General features: G+C 54.3%; 1 protein-coding gene across 3 annotated transcripts in view; it reads right to left on the bottom strand.

The window, feature by feature from the left end:
- Positions 1-21701, bottom strand: part of PAX7 (paired box 7) — a 140705-nt gene that overhangs the window by 34003 nt on the left and 85001 nt on the right. The window lies entirely within an intron of this gene.

Genomic DNA, 21701 nt, shown 5'->3' with positions numbered 1-21701 from the left:
AGAGGCCCCTCCACACCTCACCCCCGTGCAAGGCAGGAGAGCTCGGGGGCCTCTCCTTTGGGGTAATGAAATTCCCCCCACTGCACCGAGCCACAAACACAGCTCCATTCTTTGGAAAACAAATATGTTCTTTAGAGCTTCCTGCTTGTCAAACACCTTTTTGTTTAGCTCAACAACTAATCCACTTATCAGAGGATAAAGCTGCCAGTGAATCACCAGGATGATAAAAGCATGCACAAAATTAGCAAAAATTTGCCTATGGCTCCTGCACATTTAACAAACAGCAGCCAAGAGAAAAAATGATTCTTTTTTTTTCTTTTTTCTTTTTTTTTTTTTTAATAACTGAGATCCCCAGGAGAGATTCTGTCAGATAGCAGCTTTTTATTTTGCTCACAGTTTTTTTTCCCTTCTCTCTCTCTCTCTCTCTCTTCCCACATAACCCAAGCACTGAGATGCTGGGAGCTGATATGAGATCCACGGAAATTGGCACTGTTTGAATAAGCAGGAGATGCAGCCGGGAGAAATTTTAATAAGTTGATTTTTTTTTCTTTTTCTTTTTTTTTTTTTTTTTAACATAAATGTTCATGCATTGGCTGCTTCTCTCCAACCTTGGTGCTGCTCAGGAGGCTGCAGCACCTCGCAGGAGCCTGGGTTTGTCCTTCCCTGTTCCTCAGGGTGCCCTTTGGGGTTTTTCATCTCCACATTCCTGCAGGGGGGATCCACCCTGATCAAGAGATGGGGAAAATCCCCCGGGGTTTGTCAGGGTTGGGGTTGGGAGTGACCCCAGCAGGAAATCTCCTTCCCTGCCTCTGCTGAGCCCTGGAACACCCCCAGCTCCCTGGGGTAACTGGGATTTACCTCTGAAACCCCTCAGCACCCATGTGTACCTGGGATTTACCTCTGAAACCCCTCATCTACAATGGGTACCTGGGATTTACCTCTGAAACCCCTCATCTACAATGGGTACCTGGGATTTACCTCTGAACCCCCCAGCACCCATGGGTAACTGGGATTTACCTCTGAAACCCCTCAGCACCCATGGGTAACTGGGATTTACCTCTGAACCCCCCAGCACCCATGGGTACCCTGGATTTACCTCTGAAACCCCTCAGCACCCATGGGTACCCTGGATTTACCTCTGAACCCCCTCAGCACCCATGGGTACCCTGGATTTACCTCTGAAACCCCTCAGCACCCATGGGTACCCTGGATTTACCTCTGAAACCCCTCAGCACCCATGGGTACCCTGGATTTACCTCTGAACCCCCTCAGCACCCATGGGTACCCTGGATTTACCTCTGAAACCCCTCAGCACCCATGGGTAACTGGGATTTACCTTTGAACCCCCTCATCTACAATGGGTAACTGGGATTTACCTCTGAACCCCCTCAGCACCCATGGGTACCTGGGATTTACCTCTGAACCCCCCAGCACCCATGGGTAACTGGGATTTACCTCTGAACCCCTCAGCACCCATGGGTAACTGGGATTTACCTCTGAACCCCCCAGCACCCATGGGTACCCTGGATTTACCTCTGAAACCCCTCAGCACCCATGGGTACCTGGGATTTACCTCTGAAACCCCCAGCACCCATGGGTACCCTGGATTTACCTCTGAACCCCCTCAGCACCCATGGGTACCCTGGATTTACCTCTGAAACCCCTCAGCACCCATGGGTAACTGGGATTTACCTTTGAACCCCCTCATCTACAATGGGTAACTGGGATTTACCTCTGAACCCCCCAGCACCCATGGGTACCTGGGATTTACCTCTGAACCCCCCAGCACCCATGGGTAACTGGGATTTACCTCCCTTTGAACCCCCTCCAGTTCTCATGGATAACTGGGATTTTCCTCGCCTCTAAGCCCCCTCATCTTCCATGGGTAACTGGGATTTACGTCCCCTCTGAGACTCCCCAGTTCTCATGGGGTAACTGGAATTCACCTCCCCTGGAACCTCCTCAGCTCCCGTGGGGTAACTGGAATTTTCTTCCCTCTGAACCCCTCCAGTTCTAATGGATAACTGGGATTTTCCTTCCCTCTGGACAACTCCAGCACCCATGGGTAACTGGGATTTCTCTCCCCTCTGAACTCCGTCATCTCTCATGGGTAACTGGGATTTATCTCCCCTCAAAGCCCCTCAGCACCCTGGAAACTGGGATTTACCTCCCTTTGAACCCTCCAGGCTCTCATGGGTCACTGAGATTTACCTCCCCTCTGAGACCCCCCCAGTTCTCATGGGTAGCTGGGATTTACCTCCCCTGCAACCCCCTCATCTCCCATGGGTAACTGGGATTTACCTCAAACCTCCCCTCAAACCCTGGAGTAACTGAGGTTTCTCTCCCCTCTGAACCTCCACATCTCCCATGGGTAACTGGGATTTACCTCCCCTCAAACCTCCCCTCAAACCCCGGGGTAACTGGGATTTACCTCCCTTTGAACTCCTTCAGCACCCTGGGGTAACTGGGATTTGCCTCCCCTCTGAAACCTCTCAGCTCTCATGGGTAAGTGGGATTTACCTCCCCTGGAACCCCCTCTTCTCCCATGGATAACTGGGATTTTCCTCCCCTCTAAACCCTTCCAACAACCTGGGGGTAAACTGGGATTTATCTCCCTTCAAACCCCCTCAGCTCTCTGGGGTAACTGGAATTTTCCTCCCTTTGAACCCCCCCCAGTTCCCATGGTGCAACTGGGATTTTCCTTCCCTCTCAGACCCCTCATCTCCAATGGGTAACTGGGATTTACATTCTCTCAAACCCCCCCAATTCTCATGGGTAACTGGGATTTTCCTCCCTTTGAAACGCCCCAGCTCATTGGGGTAGCTGGGATTTATCTCCCCTTTAAGAGCCCCCAGCATCCTGGGGTAACTGGGATTTACCTCTCCTCAAACACTCCTCATCTCCCATGAGTAACTGGGATTTACCTCCCTTTGAACTACTTCAGCTCTTGTGGGTCACTGAGATTTACCTCCCCTCTGAACCCCCTCATCTCCCATGGGTAACAGGAATTTTCTTCCCTTTGAACCACCCCAGTTCTCATGGCTAATTGGGATTTTCCTCCCTTCTGAGACCCCCCACTTCTCATGGGGTAACTGAGATTTACCTCCCCTCTGGAACATCCTCATCTCCCATGGGTAACTGGGATTTACCCCAAACCTCCCCTCAAACCCTGGAGTAACTGGGATTTCTCTCCCCTCTGAACCTCCACATTTCCCATGGATAACTGGGATTTCTCTCCCCTCTGAACCTCCACATTTCCCATGGATAACTGGGATTTCTCTCCCCTCTGAACCTCCACGTTTCCCATGGATAACTGGGATTTCTCTCCCCTCTGAACCTCCACATTTCCCATGGATAACTGGGATTTACCTCCCTTTGAACTCCTTCAGCACCCATGGGTAACTGGGATTTACCTCTCCTCTGAGACCCCCCCAGCTCTCATGGGTAACTGGGATTTACCTCCCCTCAAAACTCCCCTCAAACCCTGGAGTAACTGGGATTTCTCTCCCCTCTGAGACCCCTCAGCACCCAGGGGTAACTGGGATTTTCCTCTATCTGAACACCCCCAGCTTCTTGGGGTAACTGGGATTTACCACTCTTCTGGAACACTCTCAACTCTCTGGGGTAACTGGGATTTATCTCCCTTCAGACCCCCTCAACTCTCTGGGGTAATTGGAATTTTCCTCCCTTTGAAATCCCCCAGTTCTCATGGGTAACTGGGATTTCTCTCCCCTCAAACCCCTGCTCATCTCTCATGGGTGACTGGGATTTTCCTCCCCTCAAACCCCACCAGTTCTCTGGGGTAACTGGGATTTACCTCCCTTTGTACCTCCCCAGTTCTCATGGATAACTGGGATTTTCCTCCCCTCTGAGCCCTCTCGTCTTCCATGGGTAACTGGGATTTACCTCCTCTGAACTCCCCCAGTTCTCATGGGTAACTGGGAGCTCTCTGGGGTAACTGGGATTTCTCTTGCCTCAAACCCCCCAGCTCCATAAACCTCAGGAATTTCCCTGCTTGGACATGCACAGAGGTTCTGGGGTGAAACCAGCATGTTTTGGGCCATGTTCTGGAGCAGAGTGGGGATTTCTGGCATTTCTGGACACCCAGAGTGTGAAAAGGGGGTGAGAGAGAGGCACAGAACTCCTGAGGCTCGGGCTCCACAGATGTGTCCAAAAAACACAAAACCCCCAAATCTCCCCATTGGCCCAAGCAGCACCAGAGGGATTCGGCTTTCCTGGGCTCTGACTCGTTCTCTGGGGGTCTCAGGGCTCTCTGGGGGATCTATGGGTGGTCTCAGAGGCTCTCAGGGGGTCTCTGGGGGACTCAGGGGGTCTCAGGGGCTCTCTGGCATCTCAGGGGTCTCTGGGGGTTTCTGGGGTCTCTGGGGGTCTCTAGATTCTCTGGGTGTCTCAGGGGATCTCTGGGTTCTCTGGGCGTCTCTGAGGGTCTTTGGTTATCTCTGAGGGTCTCTGAAGGTCTCAGGGGGTCTTTGGGGTCTTTGGAGGTCTCAGGGGTTCTCTGGGGATTTCTGGGGTCTTAGAGGCTCTCTGGGGGTCTCTGAGATCCCTGGGTTCTCTGGGGGGGTCTCAGGGGCTCTCAGGGGTCTCAGGGAGTCTCTGGGATCTATGGGGGCTCTGGGGGCTCTATGGGGGCTCTCTGGGGGTCTCTGGGGGATCTCAGGGGTCTCAGGGGGGTCTCAGGGGTTCTCTGTGAGTCTTTGGGGGTCTCAGGGGCTCTCTGGGGGCTCTGTGGGGGATCTCAGAACCTCTGGGGGACTCTGGGGGTCCCAGGGGCTCTCTGGGGTCTCTAGGGCTCTCAAGGAGTCTCAGGGGGTCTCAGGGGGTCTCAGGGGCTCTTAGAGACTCTCAGGAGCTCTCTGGGGTCTCTGGGGAGTCTCAGGGGTCTCTGGGGATCTCTGGGCTGTCAGAGGCTCTCTGGGGCTCTCTGGGAGTCTCTGGAGGGAGAACTGAGAGAACTGAGAGAACCGGGAGCTCCTGGCCGTGCCTCCCACCCAAGCACCCTCACTGGGACAGGCTGGAGGTGCAACCCTGGAGGGACAGGAGCCCCCCCATTCCCAGAGCTTCCCCCCAAATTTTGGCCAGGCTGGGGTGGGGTCGGGAGCCCGGGTGCTTTTAGGGGAGCTGGGAATTCATCAAGAGGCGCCCACCTGTCAGGCTGGCATCTGGAACTAAACGGAAACACTCGCGGGGGCCTGACCTCGCTGCCCCGGGCGGGATCGGGGAAAAACCTCGGCCAGCCCCAGGACGGAACGGAATGGGATGGGATGGGATGGGATGGGATGGAACAGAATGGAATGGAATGGGATGGGATGGGATGGAATGGGATGGAATGGAATGGAATGGAATGGAATGGAATGGAATGGAATGGAATGGAATAGAATGAAATGGAATGGGATGGGATGGGATGGGATGGGATGGGATGGGATGGGATGGGATGGGATGGGATGGGATGGGAAGGAACAGAACGGAATGGAATGGGATGGAATGGAATGGAATGGAATGGAATGGAATGGAATGGGATGGGATGGGATGGGATGGGATGGGATGGGATGGGATGGGATGGAATGGAACGGTATGGAACGGAATGGAACGGGACAGGACGGGACAGGACGGGATGGGATGGAACGGAATGGCGTGGAATGGAATGGAATGGAATGGAACGGGATAGAACAGAACGGAACGGAACAGGACGGAATGGAATGGAATGGAATGGAATGGAGCGGAACGGAATGGAGTGGAGCCTGGAGCCATGCAGGAGGGAGTGGGAATGCTGGGAGGCCTGGGACAGCAGCAGGGACCCCAGCGGGGATGGTCTGGGGGCAGCAGGGCTGGAGCTGCCCGGGCTGGGGGCAAGGAACAGCCCTGGAGGCAAAAACCATTGGAGATTGCACAGAATTTGCAGAATTGACAGAATCACAGAACTCACAGAATTCACAGAATTCCACAGAATTCACAGAGCCAAACCCCCCCCAGGACCTCCCCTGTGTGGGGTTTGGGTGTGTTTGGGCAGGCCAGCCCAGCCCTCAGGGGTAATTCAGCCTTTCCAGCCCCAATTCAGCCTTTCCAACCCCAATTCAGCCTTTCCTGTGGGGTTTGGCTGCTGAGGGACGGGTTTGGTGTTGCAGAACTCCTTTGAATTTTTTTGGGAATTACTCCTGTGCCAGCACAGCTGTGATGCTTCCAAAGGCATCCATTCCAAGCCTTCTTCCTCCTCACCCCAAATAAATCTCTGTCCCCCGCATTCTCAGTCCTGTCCCCAGCACTCCCTGGCACTCCCAGCCCCCTCCCCAGCTCTTCCAGCCCCCTCCCCAGTGCTCCCCGGCACACCTAGCCCTGTGCCCATCTCTCCTAGTCCTGTCCCCAGCACTCCCCGGCACTCCCAGTCTCGTCCCCAGCATTCCCAGCTCGATCCCCAGCACTCCCCGGCACTCCCAGCCAGGTCCCCAGCTCTCCCAGCTCTGTCCCCAGCGCTCCCCAGGTCTCTCATCTCTGTCCCCGGCATTCTCAGTCCTGTCCCCGGTGCCCCCTAGCCCTCCCCAGTGCTCCCAGCCCTGTCCTCAGCATTCCCAGCTCGATCCCCAGCGCTGCCCAGCTCTCCCAGCCCTGTCCCCAGCTCTCCCACATCTGTCCCCTGCACTCCCCAGCTCTCCCAGCTCTGTCCTTGGCATTCTCAGAGCTGTCCCCAGCGCTCCCCAGCACTTCCAGCTCCCTCCCCAGCTCTCCCCAGCACTCCCAGCCCTGTCCCCAGCACTCCCTGGCACTCCCAGTCCCCTCCCCAGCTCTTCCAGCCCCCTCCCCAGCGCTCCCCGGCATACCTAGCCCTGTCCCCAGCCCTCCCAGCCCTGTCCCCAGCTCTCCCAGATCTGTGCCCTGCACTCCCCAGCTCTCCTAGCTCTGTCCTCAACACTCCCCGACACTTCCAACTCCCTCCCCAGCTCTTCCCAGCTCTGCCCAGAGCTCCCAGCCCTGTCCCTAGTTCTGCCAGATCTGTCCCCAGCACTCCCAGCCCCCTCCCCAGCGCTCCCGGCTGTTTCTCCCCTCAGCAGGAACCCCACACACAATGCTCCTCTCCTCCTCCCTCCCTCACAGGCAGCCCCCAAAGATTTCTTGCTTCTCCCTTCTCCTTCATTTTTTTTTTTTTTTGCTTTCTTTTCTTCTCTTATTTTTTTCTTTTCTTTTTTTCTCCTTTTTTTTTTAAGGAAAAATGTTATTTTGTGCCTCCTGAGCCTTTGCCGGCTGGGCTCGGCGTCTGTATCAGCTGGAGGAGCTTATGAGCTTCGTCTCCTCGGATTTAGACTGAAATTTTGATTTTCTGCCGCGCTCAGATAATGTGGAAATCCTGTTCCCCGATATTTGCTGTTTATCAGCGCGGTGCAGCGCAGTTCTGGGGGGAAGGGACCCTCGCCCCCCGCCGCCCCCCGGCCCCGCCGCTAATGGAGTTTCACTCCGGAGCGGAGCCACCACAAAAGGCTCATTACGGGAGCCAGGGGGAGAGGAACGGCCCGGCCGAGGGGTTCTGGGGGGCTGGGAGGGGCTCCAGGCCCCCGGCTCAGGGTTTGGGGGGGGCTCAGGGGCGGCTCGGAGCTGCCCGGGATGGTGGGAGAGATAAGAGAGGGGTCCGTGCCCATGGGAGGGCGTCCGTGCCCACAAAGGGGTCACTGCCCATGGAAAGGGGTCTGTGCTCATAGAAAGATCTCCGTGCCCATGGGAGGGGTCCGTGCCCATGGAAAGGTCTCTGTGCCCATGGAACGGGGTCCATGCCCATGGAAAGAGATCCATGCCCACGGAAAGGGGTTTGAAAGGGGTCTGTGCCCATGGTAAGGGATCCATGCCCATGGAAAGGGATCCATGCCCATGGGAGGGGGTCCGTGCCCACAAAGGGGTCACTGCCCATGGAAAGGGGTCCGTGCTCATGGAAAGATCTCCTTGCCCACAGGAGGGGTCCGTGCCCATGGAAGGGTCTCTGTGCCCATGGAAAGGGATCCATGCCCATGGAAAGAGATCCATGCCCACAGAAAGGGGTTCGAAAGGGGTCTGTGCCCATGGTAAGGGATCCATGCCCATGGAAAGGGATCCATGCCCAAAAAGGGGTCCCTGCCCATGGAAAGGGGTCCGTGCCCATGGAAAGGTCTCTGTGCCCATGGGAAGGGATCCATGCCCACGAGAAGGGGTCTGTGCCCACGGGAGGAGTCACTGCCCATGGAAAGGGATCCGTGCCCATGGGAGGGGTCCGTGTCCACGGAAGGGGTCTGTGCCCACGCAAAGGGGTCCATGCCTGCTGGAGAGGTCTCTGCCCACAGAAAGGGGTCCCTGCCCACAAGAGGGGCCCGTGCCCGTGAGAAAGGTCTGTGACCACGGAAAGGGATCCATGCCCATGGAAAGGGTGCCTGCCCATGGGAGGGGTCCCTGCCCATGGAAAGGTCTCCATGCCCACAGAGAGGAGTCCCTGCCCATGGAAAGGGATCCGCGCTCACGGGAGGGGTTGGAACGATGAGAACTCCAATGTCCCTTACAGCCCAACCCTTCCATGATTCCCCAGTCCCTGTCCCCACCCCTGAGTGTGGCTCCGTCCCGTGTCCTGCCAGGGACATCCGAGGAGGCTGGGTCACCCGAGGTGCCCTGCAGGGCTGGAATGGAGCAGTCTGGGATTCAGGATCCATCCTGAGTGGATCCATTGAGGATACATCCTGAATCTGTCCTTTGGGGATCCACCCTAAACAAATCTATTGAGGATCCACCCTGAATCCATCCATTGGAGTTCCACCCTGAATGCATCCATCGGGGATCCACCCTGAATGGATCCATCAGGGATCCACCCTGAATGCATCCATTGGGGATCCACCCTGAATTCATCCACTGGGGATCCATCCTGAATGCATCCATGGGGGATGCACCCTGAATCCATCCATTGGGGATCCACCCTGAATCCATCCATTGGGGATCCATCCTGACTGCTTCCATTCAGGATCCACCCTGAATGCATCCATGGGGGATCCGTCCTGAATGCATCCATTGGGGATCCCTCCATTGGGTATCCACCCTGAATGCATCCATTGGGGATCCACCCTGCATTCCCATAGCTCCTCACGCCTGCAGTGGCCCTGTCCCCCCGTGTCCCCGTGTCCCCTGAGCCATCTCCCTGGCCCTCCATGTGCTGTTTGTCCCGGAGCGATCCCCGCGTTTGGGATCCCAACTCCATTCCCTGTTCCCACACGCCCTGCACCCTCAGTGTCGCACACCGCGCCCCGGAGCCACCAGGCCAAGGCTGGGGGGACATTCCCTGCGTGACACGAGCCCGGCAAAGCGAAATTAAAGAATCCCAAAGAAAATTCCGGGGCTCAGCAGCGGGGGAGCAGCTCCGAGCGCCGCTTAAGTGGCCAGCGGTGGGTAAAGCCCGGCTCCTAATGAGGCCGCCCCCCTCTCCTGAAAGGGCTGCTCATTGTCACACAATGGCTCTCGGTGTCCCCCGCAGCCCCTCGCGGGGACAGCTGGCTCGGAATAATGTCCTGGGATGCTCAGCGACATGGGCGGCACCGGGGAAAGGCAAAGGGGGGAAAAGAGGGGGTTTTAGGGGAAAAAGAAATAAAATTAAATTTAAAAAAAAGAAGGAGTGGGAAAGGAGACATAAAGCTCGGCTCTGTGCTCGGCTCCTCTCCGCTGCTCCTCTGGTTTAAAGTGACTCCGCTTCTTATGGAAACGGAGAGGCGGTATTAGAAGAGGAGGAAAAAAAAAATAAAAAAAACACCAAGACACAGAGAGCTTCCTTATCTCATGGAGACAGTTGTCAGGAATCACTTTGACTGAGTCGTTTTGTCTCCATGCTTTTTTTCGCTGTCAAGCAGGCCTCAGGACATGGATCAAAGGAGAGGCGCCGAGCGCTCGCTGAAACTTCTGATCCCTTCTCGGAACAGACGCGCGAGTGGCAGAGCAGACAGAGCAGGCAGAGCGGAGACAGCTCCCCGGCACATCAATGGGGACAGAGGAGAGAGGAGAGGGAGCGCAGGCACCGCGCGGGGACAGCGAGAGCTGCGACACAGAGCCGAGGATGCTCCGGGCTGCCGGGGCCGCTCGGAGCGCGGGGGAGGCTGGGCAGCCTCGATGTGTCCCCACGGGAGTGACCCCCTTTTCTGTCCCCATAGGGAGTGACCCCCTTTTGTGTCCCCATAGGGAGTGACCCCCTTTTGTGTCCCCATAGGCAGCGTCCTCTCTTTGGGTCTCCGTGGGGAGCATTCCCTCTCTGTGTCCCCGTGGGGAGCGTCCCCCTTTTGTGTCCCCATCGGGAGTGTCCCCTCTGTGTGTCCCCATCGCGATGTCCCCCCTGTGTCCCCTCTCTGTGTCCACATGGGGAGCGTCCATGTGTCCCCATCGGGAGTGTTCCCTCGCTGTGTCCTCATCGGGAGTTTCACCTCTCTGTGTCCCCATGGAGAGAGTCCCCTCTGTGTCCCCATGGGGAGAGTCCCCTCGCTGTGTCCCCATGGGCAGTGTCCCCCGTTTGTGTCCCCATCAGCAGAATCCCCCTTGTGTCCCCATTGCGAGTGTCCCCTCGCTGTGTCCCCCATGCGGACACAGAAAAGGGACACTCGCAATGGGAGCATCCCTCCTCTGTGTCCCCACCGGGAGTGTCCCCTCCCTGTGTCCCCATGGGCAGCGTCCCCTCTCTGTGTCCCCATCGCGAGTGATCCCCTCCCTGTGTCCTCATAGGGAGTGTCCTCTCGCTGTGTCTCTATGGGGAGTGTCCCCTCTCTGTGTCCTCATCGGGAATGTCCCCTCTCTGTGTCCCCATTGCGAGTGTCCCCTCGCTGTGTCCTCATAGGGAGTGTCCCCTCGCTGTGTCTCTATGGGGAGTGTCCCATCTCTGTGTCCTCATCGGGAATGTCACCTGTCTGTCCCCATGGAGAGCGTCCCCTCTGTGTCCCCATAGGCAGCATCCTCTCTCTGTGTCCCCCATCAGGAGTCTCCCCTCTCTGTGTCTCCATGGGCAGTGTCCCCTCGCTGTGTCCTCAGCGGGAGTGTCCCCTCGCTGTATCCCCATGAGGAGTGTCCCCCCGAGGGTCAGCTGAAGGGCGGCGGTGGCTCCGCAGGGCCAGGGCAGCGCCCCAGGGCTGTCCCGAGCGGGGCAGGAGCGCGGGGAGAGCTGCGGGGACAGCGCGGTGTCACCTCAGCCCCGGCCTGGCCCGTGAATTCCCTCCCCAAATTCACCGGTTTGGCCTCTTTGCCCTCAGTCCCGCGAACCGCTCCTTGTGATTTCCCAAAACAGCCCGTCCGCGGCTGGATTCCCTCTTTCCCTCTCCCAAATTCCCCGCGATTCCCCCAAACAGCCCCTCCATCTCTGCATTCCCTCTTTCCCTTCAATCCCGCAAACCACTGATTTTCCCGTGATTTTCCTTAAGACTCCTCAAAACAACCCCTCCATGCCTGCATTCCCTCTTTCCCCTCAAGCCCGCAGCCGGGCTAATTTCCCAAATTCCTTGTAATTTCCCAGAACAACTCCTCCATTCCCTCTTTCCCTCCGGCCCCACCGCCAGCCCCGTGATTTCCCTGGATGTGCCTGCCCGGCTCCCCGCTCCGCGAGGCTCCCGGTCGACTTTCAGGAGCTCATTCCCTGAAATCAGATCCCCCACATTTACAAACTCGACGGAGCTGAGAGCGGCGAGCCGGGACCCCGCGCACCTTTGATCCGCTCGCCCCCAGCCCCGCCGGTGTTTGCTATCTCCAGCTCTGAGACTGGTGACCCCCATCTCCCGGGGTTTGTGATCCCCATCTCCCGGGGTTTGTGATCTCCAGCCCCGGGGTTTGTGATCCCCATCTCCCGGGGTTTGTGATCTCCAAAACCCGGGGTTTGTGATCTCCATCTCCCGGGGTTTGTGATCCCCATCTCCCGGGGTTTGTGATCTCCAGCCCCGGGGTTTGTGATCCCCACCACCCGGGGTTTGTGATCCCCACCACCCGGGGTTTGTGATCTCCAGCCCCGGGGTTTGTGATCCCCACCACCCGGGGTTTGTGATCTCCAAAACCCGGGATTGGTGACCCCCATCTCCCGGGGTTTGTGATCTCCAAAACCCGGGATTGGTGACCCCCATCTCCCGGGGTTTGTGATCTCCAAAACCCGGGATTGGTGATCCCCATCTCCCGGGATTTGTGATCCCCATCTCCCGGGGTTTGTGATCTCCAGCCCCGGGATTTGTGATCCCCATCTCCCGGGGTTTGTGATCTCCATTCCCTCCCTAAACTCATCCCGGGCACGCTGGAGGAGGCAGAGATGGCTTTAGGCAGCAGAGCTCCCGCAGCACCCGGAGATGTCCCCGCGCATCCAGCACCAGGCAGGGAGGACCTGGCGTGGAACAGACCCCACAGCCGGGAGTGCGAGGGACCTTCCCTGCGGCTCCTGCAGCTCCTCCCTCTGCACTTCCCGGGGTACCAGCGGCTCCTGCCCGGCCCTGGCACCCCAAACTGGCCGAGCCCACAGCACAGAGCCATTCCCTGGCACCCCAAACTCTCTGAGCCCACCCCGCAGAGCCGTTCCCTGGCACCCCAAACTTTCCAAACTCACCTTGCAGAGCCATTTGCTAGCACCCCGAAATGGCCGAGTCCACAGCGCAGAGCCATTCCCTGGCACCCCAAAGTGTCTAAACAATGTCCCTGCTCCTGCCCAGCCCTCGCACCCCAAACTCTCCAAACACACGCAGCAGAGCCATTCCCTGGCACCCCAAAGTGTCTAGACAATGTCCGTGCTAAGCCCTGGCACCTCAAACTGGTCAAGCCCACCCTGTACAGCAATGTCCCTGCTCCTGCTAAGCCCTGGCACCTCAAAATCTCCAAGCTCACCCTGCAGAGCTGTTCCCCAGCACCCCAAAATCTCCAAGCCCACCCTGCAGAGCCGTTCCCCGGCACCCCAAACTGGCCAAGCCCACCCTGCAGAGCCGTTCCCCGGCACCCCAAACTCTCTGAGCCCACCCTACAGAGCCGTTCCCTGCTCCTGCTCCACCCCTGGGGCCCTGGGGTGGTCGCTCCGGACGCTCTGGAAGCTGACGCGATCCCCAAACTCTCTCCCACCTCACACCAAAGATCAGTCCAGCATCCTTTTGGGATTTATCTCATCCCATTATCCTCCCCTGAGGCTTTGGGACTGCACAGCCTGATCCTCCCGAGCAGCTCCCCGGGATGCTCCAGGATGGACAGAGCCCCAAAGTCCTGCAGCCTCTCCAGCTGGGACGGGAGGGAAAGAGAGTTTCTCTTTTCCTTAACGCATGGGATGGGAAGCAAAGGGAAACCCAACCCCACACCGAGTCCTGACCCTCTCACACATCCCGGCAGAGCTGCGCACACAGAGGGGACTCACAACCCCCTGTCCATCCTCCCCGGGCTGGGGTCCCGCCAGGAGTGATAGCAAAAAGTTTTAAAATCATAAAATTCGGGGAATTAGAAGCTAGACTTAGTGGGGCCCCGGAAAAATGTTAAAAATAGACTCTGAAAATGTCAGGCTTTGTGTTTGCCAGATCACGTGAAATTGCACCTGCGTAAGCAGTATATGATAAATGATATAGTTGTTAGATGTGATGATTGTTTAGCAATTAAATATAATTATTGTTTAATCGTAAGAAGAATAATGAGAAACTATATTAGAAGTTTGAGGTGGACCACGAGGAGCCCATGCTTGGATGAAATCTATGTATACAATAGAAGAATATAAGTTTAATAATTAACATGAAAGTTATAGAACGATAGAATATAAAAACATGCATGTCCCTGCGAGGCGCAAACAGCTCGGGGCTGGATCCCCGCCCGCTGTGGGTTTTTGCTGCTCTCCCCAGGCGGGGCACAGCTGGAGCACAGCTGGATGGAGCAGGCACAGCTGGAACGCGCACCCCGGGAATGCGCTGCGTGCCCCCGCCCCCCAAATCCCGATTATTTATTCTTTTCATTGCATTCCTCGCTTTTAAGCGTCCCCTCTGCCTCGCTGCCCCCTCTCCGGGGCTGCCTCTGCCCCCGATCCATCGCGGCACGGAGGGAGCGCCGGGCAGCGGCGGCGGCGTTAATTGCTGACGGCGTTAATTGCTGATGGCGTTAATTACAAATGGCTCGTTTTCCCTCCGTGCCCGGCCCGAGCTCCCTCAGTAATCAGCGCTCGGATCCTCCCGGCCGAGCCCCTGCTCCCTCCCCAGGAGCCGGAGGAGGGGAGGTGAAGGAATTCAGGAATTCAGGAATTCAGGGATTCAGGAATTCCGGGATTCAGGAATTCCCGTTCCACTCACCCTGCTCTGCCTGGAGACCGAGATTTGAACATTCTGGGGACAGATTTCTGTCTCCAAGCCCTTAAATTCGACATCTGGGGGTTTTCAGGCGCTTCCACACCTCCCCGCGCTTCTCCTTCCTGCTTGCCATCGCTCTTGTTCTTCTCCTCAGGTTTCCCCCACTTTTCTTCTCCAATTTATTCCTTATTCCCTGCAATTTGTGTCCTGCTGCTCTCTGAGCTTGCAGAGCCCTGGGGGCCGATCCTGGGCCCACCAAAGGCAGCGCCAAATTCCCATGGGATTCCAGCCTCGGGAATCGACTGTTTGTTCCCAAATCCTTCCGTATTCCCAACATTTTCTTGTCCCAGTAACACACGCAAGGAAAAACCTCCGGAGTGGCAATACCAAATCCTTCCATTTTCCTTTCTCAGTAACACACACATGGAGAAACCTCTGGAGTGGGAATATCAAATCCTTCCATTTTCCTATCTCAGTAAAACACAAATGGAGAAACCTCTGGAGTGGGAATCCCAAATCTTTCTATTTTCCTATCTCAGTAACACACGCAGGGAGAAACCTCTGGAGTGGGAATCCCAAATCCTTCCGAGTTCCCAACATTTTCCTCAGTAAAACATGCAGGGAACAACCTCGGAGTGGGAATCCCAAATCTTTTCATGTTCCCAACATTTTCCTATCTCAGTAAAACACTCAGGGAACAACCACCGGAGTGGGAACCCCAAATCTTTTTGTGTTCCCAACATTTTCCTGTCTCAGTAAAACACTCAGGGAACAACATCCATAGTGGGAATTCCAAATCCTTCCGAGTTCCCAACATTTTCCTCAGTGAAACAAGCAGGGAAAATCTCTGGAGTGAGAATCCCAAATTTTCCCGTGTTCCCAATGTTTTCCTATCAGTAACACACGCCAGAACAACATCCGCAGTGGGAATCCCAAATCTTTTTGTGTTCCCAACATTTTCCTTTCTCAGTAACACACACAGGGAACAACTTCTGGAGTGGGAATCCCAAATCCTTCTGTGATCCCAACTTTTTCCTGTCTCAGTAACCCACACAGCGAGAAATCTCCGGAGTGGGAATCCCAAATCCTTCAATTTTCCTCTCTCAGTACCACACAAAAAGAACAACCTCCGGAGTGGGAATCACACAGGGACGAGCACAGAATTGGGTTCAGGGAATACAATCCTGCATTTTTTACTCCCAGTGTGTTTCCAGCAGGATGGGAGCGCCCCAATCGATCGAGGGAACCCACGGAACTCGGCAGGGAGAGCGGAGAGGCCCCTGGGCTGTGAATTCCCCCCTTCCCACCCTCCTCGGAGCCGGAGTCACCGGGAATCAGGCAGAGAAGGACGGATCTGTTTTCACACGGGAAGAATGTTCCCTTCTCCCCCGCTCCCAGTTTGCAGCAGAGGCGGCAAACTGACAAGAGCAGATGGGCTTTGTTGGGTGAAACATATCCCCAAAAATGCCAGAAACTTTAGTGGAAAACAGGGCATGGGCAGGTTAAAAGTTTAGGGAGACGAAGACGAGGTGGAGCCGCTTTTCCCAGAGGAGCCCGGAGCTGCCGGGTCCCGTTCCCGGATCCCGGAGAGGGAAGGAGGCGGAATTAGAGGGGAGGGAGGGAAGGAGAGAGGGTTTGGAGCTCCCTGGAACAGCGGGAGGTGTCCCTGCCCTGCCAGGGGGGCCCTGGATCAGCACTAAGGTCCCTCCAGCCCGAACCAGCCCAGAATTCTGTGACAATTTTGGGTGATTCTCTCTGAGGTGACACCAGGGGTTCACCCCCACGTGCTCCAAATATTGCTTTGGGATAATTCCTTACTGAAAAAAAAGCTTCTTTTGGGCTAAGAAACCCCCCAAAACGAAATTAGCTAAACTTCCAAACCATCTCTTTCCCTCCTCACAGGAGGAGCAGCAAAAGGAAGGAAAAGGGGGAAGGAAAAGGGGGAAGGAAAAGGGGGAAGGAAGGAAGGAAGGAAGGAAGGAAGGAAGGAAGGAAGGAAGGAAGGAAGGAAGGAAGGAAGGAAGGAAGGAAGGAAGGAAGGAAGGAAGGAAGGAAGGAAGGAAGGAAGGAAGGAAGGAAGGAAGGAAGGAAGGAAGGAAGGAAGGAAGGAAGGAAGGAAGGAAGGAAGGAAGGAAGGAAGGAAGGAAGGAAGGAAGGAAGGAAGGAAGGAAGGAAGGAAGGAAGGAAGGAAGGAAGGAAGGAAGGAAGGAAGGAAGGAAGGGAAGGCTCAGCACATCCATGGGAATGTTGGGATGCGGAGGAGGCAAAGCCTGGAGGAAGAAGAAGGAGAGAGGGGAAGGGAAGGCCCGGTGTGCGGGCGTTGAGGGATGAGGCAGAACACGGCCCTACACCCGGCTAAGCCGGGAAATGAATCCTGATCCGGCCAAAACCCAGCCTGGAAAATTCGAGCGGGAGAAGGGTCTCCTTTCAGGGAAACGGGGAATCCTTAATGCTTCCTCCCTCAGCAACTGTAATGCCAGGATGTTCCCAATCTGCTTTGAGGGATGGAAAGATTAAGAATAATAAAAAAATTGCAATAAAATATGTGTGAACGAGGGGGTAATTGTGGACAAATGCAGCATTCAAATTCATTTTTCAGCTCTTTACACACCATTTCAATCTTATTTTCTGCTTGTTAATGAGATCTTGTTGGTTGGGGTGGGCACGGCTGCCCAGTATCGCTCGGGTAATTGCACATAATTTTCTCTCTACCAGTGATTGCATCAGATTTTTTTTTTCTAATTCTTTGCTATTTAAAACCCCTCCTCCTTTTCCCCCTTCCCCAAATCTCCCCCACCCTCAACCCCCCAAATCTCATCCTCTCCTCCCCTTCTTTCTTCCCCTCCCCTTTCTCCTGGCCCAGCAAGACTCATTTTGAATGCTTATTACAGGCACAGTGTCTCCGACAAAAAAAAAAAAAAAAAAAAAAAAGGAAAAAATAAAAGGAAAAAAAAAAGCACCAGACGGAGAAAGGGATTGGTGGCACTGAGGGAAGGGAGACAGAGCGGCCTCTCCAGTGCCAGGAGGATCCCTGGAAATCAGGGAAGGACTTCCCAGAGCCAGGAGAGATCCCTGGAACTGAGGAAAAGAATTCTCAGAGCCTGGAGGGATCAGTGGAAATCAGGGAAGGAGTTCCCAGAGGATCCATGGAACTAAGGGGAGGAAATCCCAGAGCCAGGAGGATCCTTGGAAATAAGGGAAGGAATTCCCAGAGGATCCCTGGAAATCAGGGAAAGAATTCCCAGCACCAGGAGGGATCCCTGGAACAGAGGGAAGGAGTTCCCAGAGCCAGGAGGGAGGGACCCATTGAAATCAGGGAAGGAGTTCCCAGAAGATCCATGGAAATCAGGGAAAGAATTTCCAGAGCCAGGAGGATCCTCAGAAATCAGGGAAGGAGTTCCCAGAGGATCCATGGAAATCAGGGAAGGAATTCCTAGAGCGAGGAGGATCCCTGGAACTGAGGGAAAGAATTCCCAGAGCCAGGAGGGATCCCTGAAAATCAGGGAAAGAATTCCCAGAGGATCCACAGAACTGAGAGAAACAATTTCCAGAGCCAGGAGAGATCCCTGGAACTGAGGGAAGGAATTCCTAAAGCCAGGAGGACCCAAAGCTGGAATTGGGAATTCCAAGCTCCAGACACTGGGAATGAATTCAGGGAGCACAAAGCCAAAGCCACTGCAAGCCCTGAGGAAATTAAAGCCTCAGCTCCAAGGAGGTGACCAAGTTTCTCTTGGCTCTTTGTGCCTCTGAAATTGTCTCAATCCCTGCAGATCCCGCAGGGCTGTTGGGAGATCCCGAGCTCTCAGGAAGGACAAGGTCTGCAATTCCTGCTTTTTAGACAAGGTCTGCAATTCCTGCCTTTTAACCCCGTTCTGAGCTGTTTCCCAGCCCCAGCTGCCCAAGCTGAGATTTTTTGTTCTGGGGGAGCCCTTGGAGACCCCGAGGTGCTGCAGGGAACGGGCACACGGAGGGCCCCAGAGGGAACGGGGAGGGGGCAGAGCTGGGACAAAGGGGCATTTCCCACCATGGAATGTCCCCATTCCCTGGGTACAGACTGGGACAGTTACTGGGAAAGGGTTGGGAAGGGGGGGTCTGGCATTGGCCAACAACTGCAGTGAGCAGCACTTGGTTTTCCTTTATTACTATTACTATTACTATTACTATTGCTAACTATTACTATTTTATTATAATTATCATAATTCTTTAATAACAATAAATAAATATAGAAAAATAATAATAAATTAATATATAAAATAAAATAAAATAAAATAAAATAAAATAAAATAAAATAAAATATAATATAATATAATATAATATAATATAATATAATATAATATAATATAATATAATATAATATAATAATAAATTAAATATTTTTGTTTATAAATAATAAAATATTAAATAAATATCATTACTATAATTAATGAACGTATTCATATATTATCATTGTTATTATGTTTATATAACCAATATAGATAAATATAGAAATATAATAATAAAATAAGATAAAATTACTAAATACAAATAATAAATGAATATATATATAATTATCATTGTTATAATTATCACTGTATTTTACTTCATTCTCAGTTATTGAACCCTCCTTATCTCAACACACAAACACACCTTTTTTTTTTTTTTTACTATTTTTTCCCCATTCCAGGGCTGGAAGTGAGAAACGGGGCCTGGACAAGAAGCTGGGTCAGGCTTAATTTCCAGCTGGGCTTAACCCCTCACGAGACCAGCCCAGCCAAGCCGGTGTTTTCAGATGAAGTGTCACAGAATCCATTGGGATTTTGTGACATTTCACCCAGGATGAAGTCATGGGAGCCAAAATTCCCAGCTGAGCTCTGGGATGGAGGCGGAGCAGCCTGGGAAAGCCGGGAGGCTCCAGCGGCTGAGCTGGGCTTTGTGAGGCTGAAAAACAAAACTGGGACTAAACAAATCCTGAGTGAGGGCTGGGCAGGGCTCCTGCAGGATCTGACCCGGAGAGGGAGCATGGCTGGGGGTGGACCTGGGGTGGGCACCCCAAATCCCCATCTGGGAATGGGAATGGCACCCCAAATTCCTGTTTGGGAATGGGAATGTCACAGTGGGCATCCCAAATCCCCATTTGGGAATGGGAACACCGCAGTGGCCACACCAAATCCCTGTTTGGGAATGGGAACACCTTGGTGGGCACCCCAAATCCCTGTTTGGGAATGGGAATGGGAATGGGAATCGCAACCCAAATCCCTGTTTGGGACTGGGAATGGGAATGGGAATCGCAACCCAAATCCCTGTTTGGGACTGGGAATGGGAATGGGAATGGCAACCCAAATCCCTGTTTGGGACTGGGAATGGGATTGTCACAGTGGGCACCCCAAATCCCTGTTTGGGAATGGGAAGGGGAATGCCGCAGTGGGCACCCCAAATCCCCGTTTGGGAATGGGAACACCTTGGTGGCCACCCCAAATCCCTGTTTGGGAATGGGAATGCCGCAGTGGGCACCCCAAATCCCCATTTGGGAATGGGAACACCGCAGTGGCCACCCCAAATCCCTGTTTGGGAATGGGAATGGCAACCCAAATCCCTGTTTGGGACTGGGACTGGGAATGTCACAGTGGGCACCCCAAATCCCCATTTGGGAATGGGAATGGCAACCCAAATCCCTGTTTGGGACTGGGAATGGGAATGTCACAGTGGGCACCCCAAATCCCTGTTTGGGAATGGAAATGCCACAGTCGCTATCCCAAATCCCCATTTGGGAATGGGAACACCGCAGTGGCCACCCCAAATCCCTGTTTGGGAATGGAAATGGGAATGGGAATGGGAATGGGAATGGGAATGGCAACCCAAATCCCTGTTTGGGAATGGGAATGTCACAGTGGCCACCTCAAATCTCCATTTGGGACTGGGAACACTGCAGTGGCTTCCCTAAATCCCCATTTTCTCTTTGGATATGGGAATGTCACAGTGACCACACCAAATCCCCATTTTCTGTTTGGGATTCGGAAAACCACAGTGGCCATCCCAAATTTCTGTTTGGGAATGGGAATGGGAATGGCACGGTGGCCATCCCAAATCTCTGTTTGGGAATGCCACAGTGACCACTCCAAATCCCCATTTTCTCTTTTGGGAACAGGAACGCCACAGTGGCCACACAAAACGTCCTAATTTCCTGTTTGGGAATGGGAATGTCACGATGGCCACCCTAAATCCCCATTTTCTGTTTGGGATTGGGAAAACCACAGTGGCCACCCCAAATCCCTGTTTGGGACTGGGAACACCACCAGTGGTCTCCCTAAATTCCCATTTTCTCTTTGGTAATGGGAATGCTGCAGTGGCCATCCCAAATCCCCACTTTCTGTTTGGGAATGGGAATGACACAGTGGCCACCCCAAATCCCCATCTGGGAATGGGAATGTCTCAGTGGCCACCCCAAATCTCTGTTTGGGAAGGGGAACACTGCAGCGGCCACCGCAAATCTCTGTTTGGGAAGGGGAACACTGCAGCGGCCACCCTAAATCCCCATTTTCTGTTTGGGACTGGGAATGCTGCAGTGGCCACCCCAAATCCTTGCTTTCTGTTTGGGAATGGGAAAACCACAGTGGCCACCCCAAATCCCCATTTGGGAGTGGGAATGTCACAGTGGCTATCCCAAACCCCCATTTGGGAATGGGAACTGCTGTGGCCACCCCAAATTCTCACTTTCTAGTTGGGAATGAGAAAACCACAGTGGCCACCCGAAATCCCTGTTTGGGACTGGGAATGCCACACTGGCCATCCCAAATCTCTGTTTTCTGTTTGGGAATGGGAATGCCACAGTGGCCACCACAAATCCCTACTTGGGAATGAAAATGTTACAGTGGCCATCCCAAATCCCCAATTTTTTTCTCTTTGGGAACAGGAACACTGTGGTGACCACCCCAAATCCCTGTTTTCTATTTGGGAACAGGAACACCCAAATCCCCATTTTCTCTTTTGGAACAGGAACACCGTGGTGGCCGTTGCAAATCCCCAATTTTTTCTCTTTGGGAACAGGAATGCTGTCCTTCTCCTCCCAGACTCCAGCTGCCAGCAGAGCCCGTGGATTCCAGCCAGGACACCAAATCCCGGGGTAACTGGATAGGGAGCAAAAGCTGGGAGCTCCTGGGCCCCTCTCCTTGTCTGAAGTGCCAAGAAATCCCCTCCTGCTGCTGCTGCCGCCATGGGGGAAACGAGAAACCCGGCCAGAGACAAATCACCATCACCCTCAGCTCCCAGTGTGGGGTTTCCAACCTCCTGAACTCCCTCTTCATCATCTTCTGAACCCTCTCTTTCTCACTCCCTGAACCCCTTCTTTTCCCATTCCTGAGCTCACTCTTTTCCCCTCCTGAACCCCCTCTTTCTCTCCCCCATCCTGAGCCCCCTCTTTCCAGCCTCCTGAACCCTGGCTTTTTCCTCCTGAGT

The sequence above is a fragment of the Ammospiza nelsoni genome, chromosome 22 (genome assembly GCF_027579445.1).
Source record: "Ammospiza nelsoni isolate bAmmNel1 chromosome 22, bAmmNel1.pri, whole genome shotgun sequence".
NCBI classification, from domain to species: domain Eukaryota; kingdom Metazoa; phylum Chordata; class Aves; order Passeriformes; family Passerellidae; genus Ammospiza; species Ammospiza nelsoni.
Note: the sequence above shows the minus strand (reverse complement) of the source record. Positions and strands in the feature narration are given on the sequence as shown.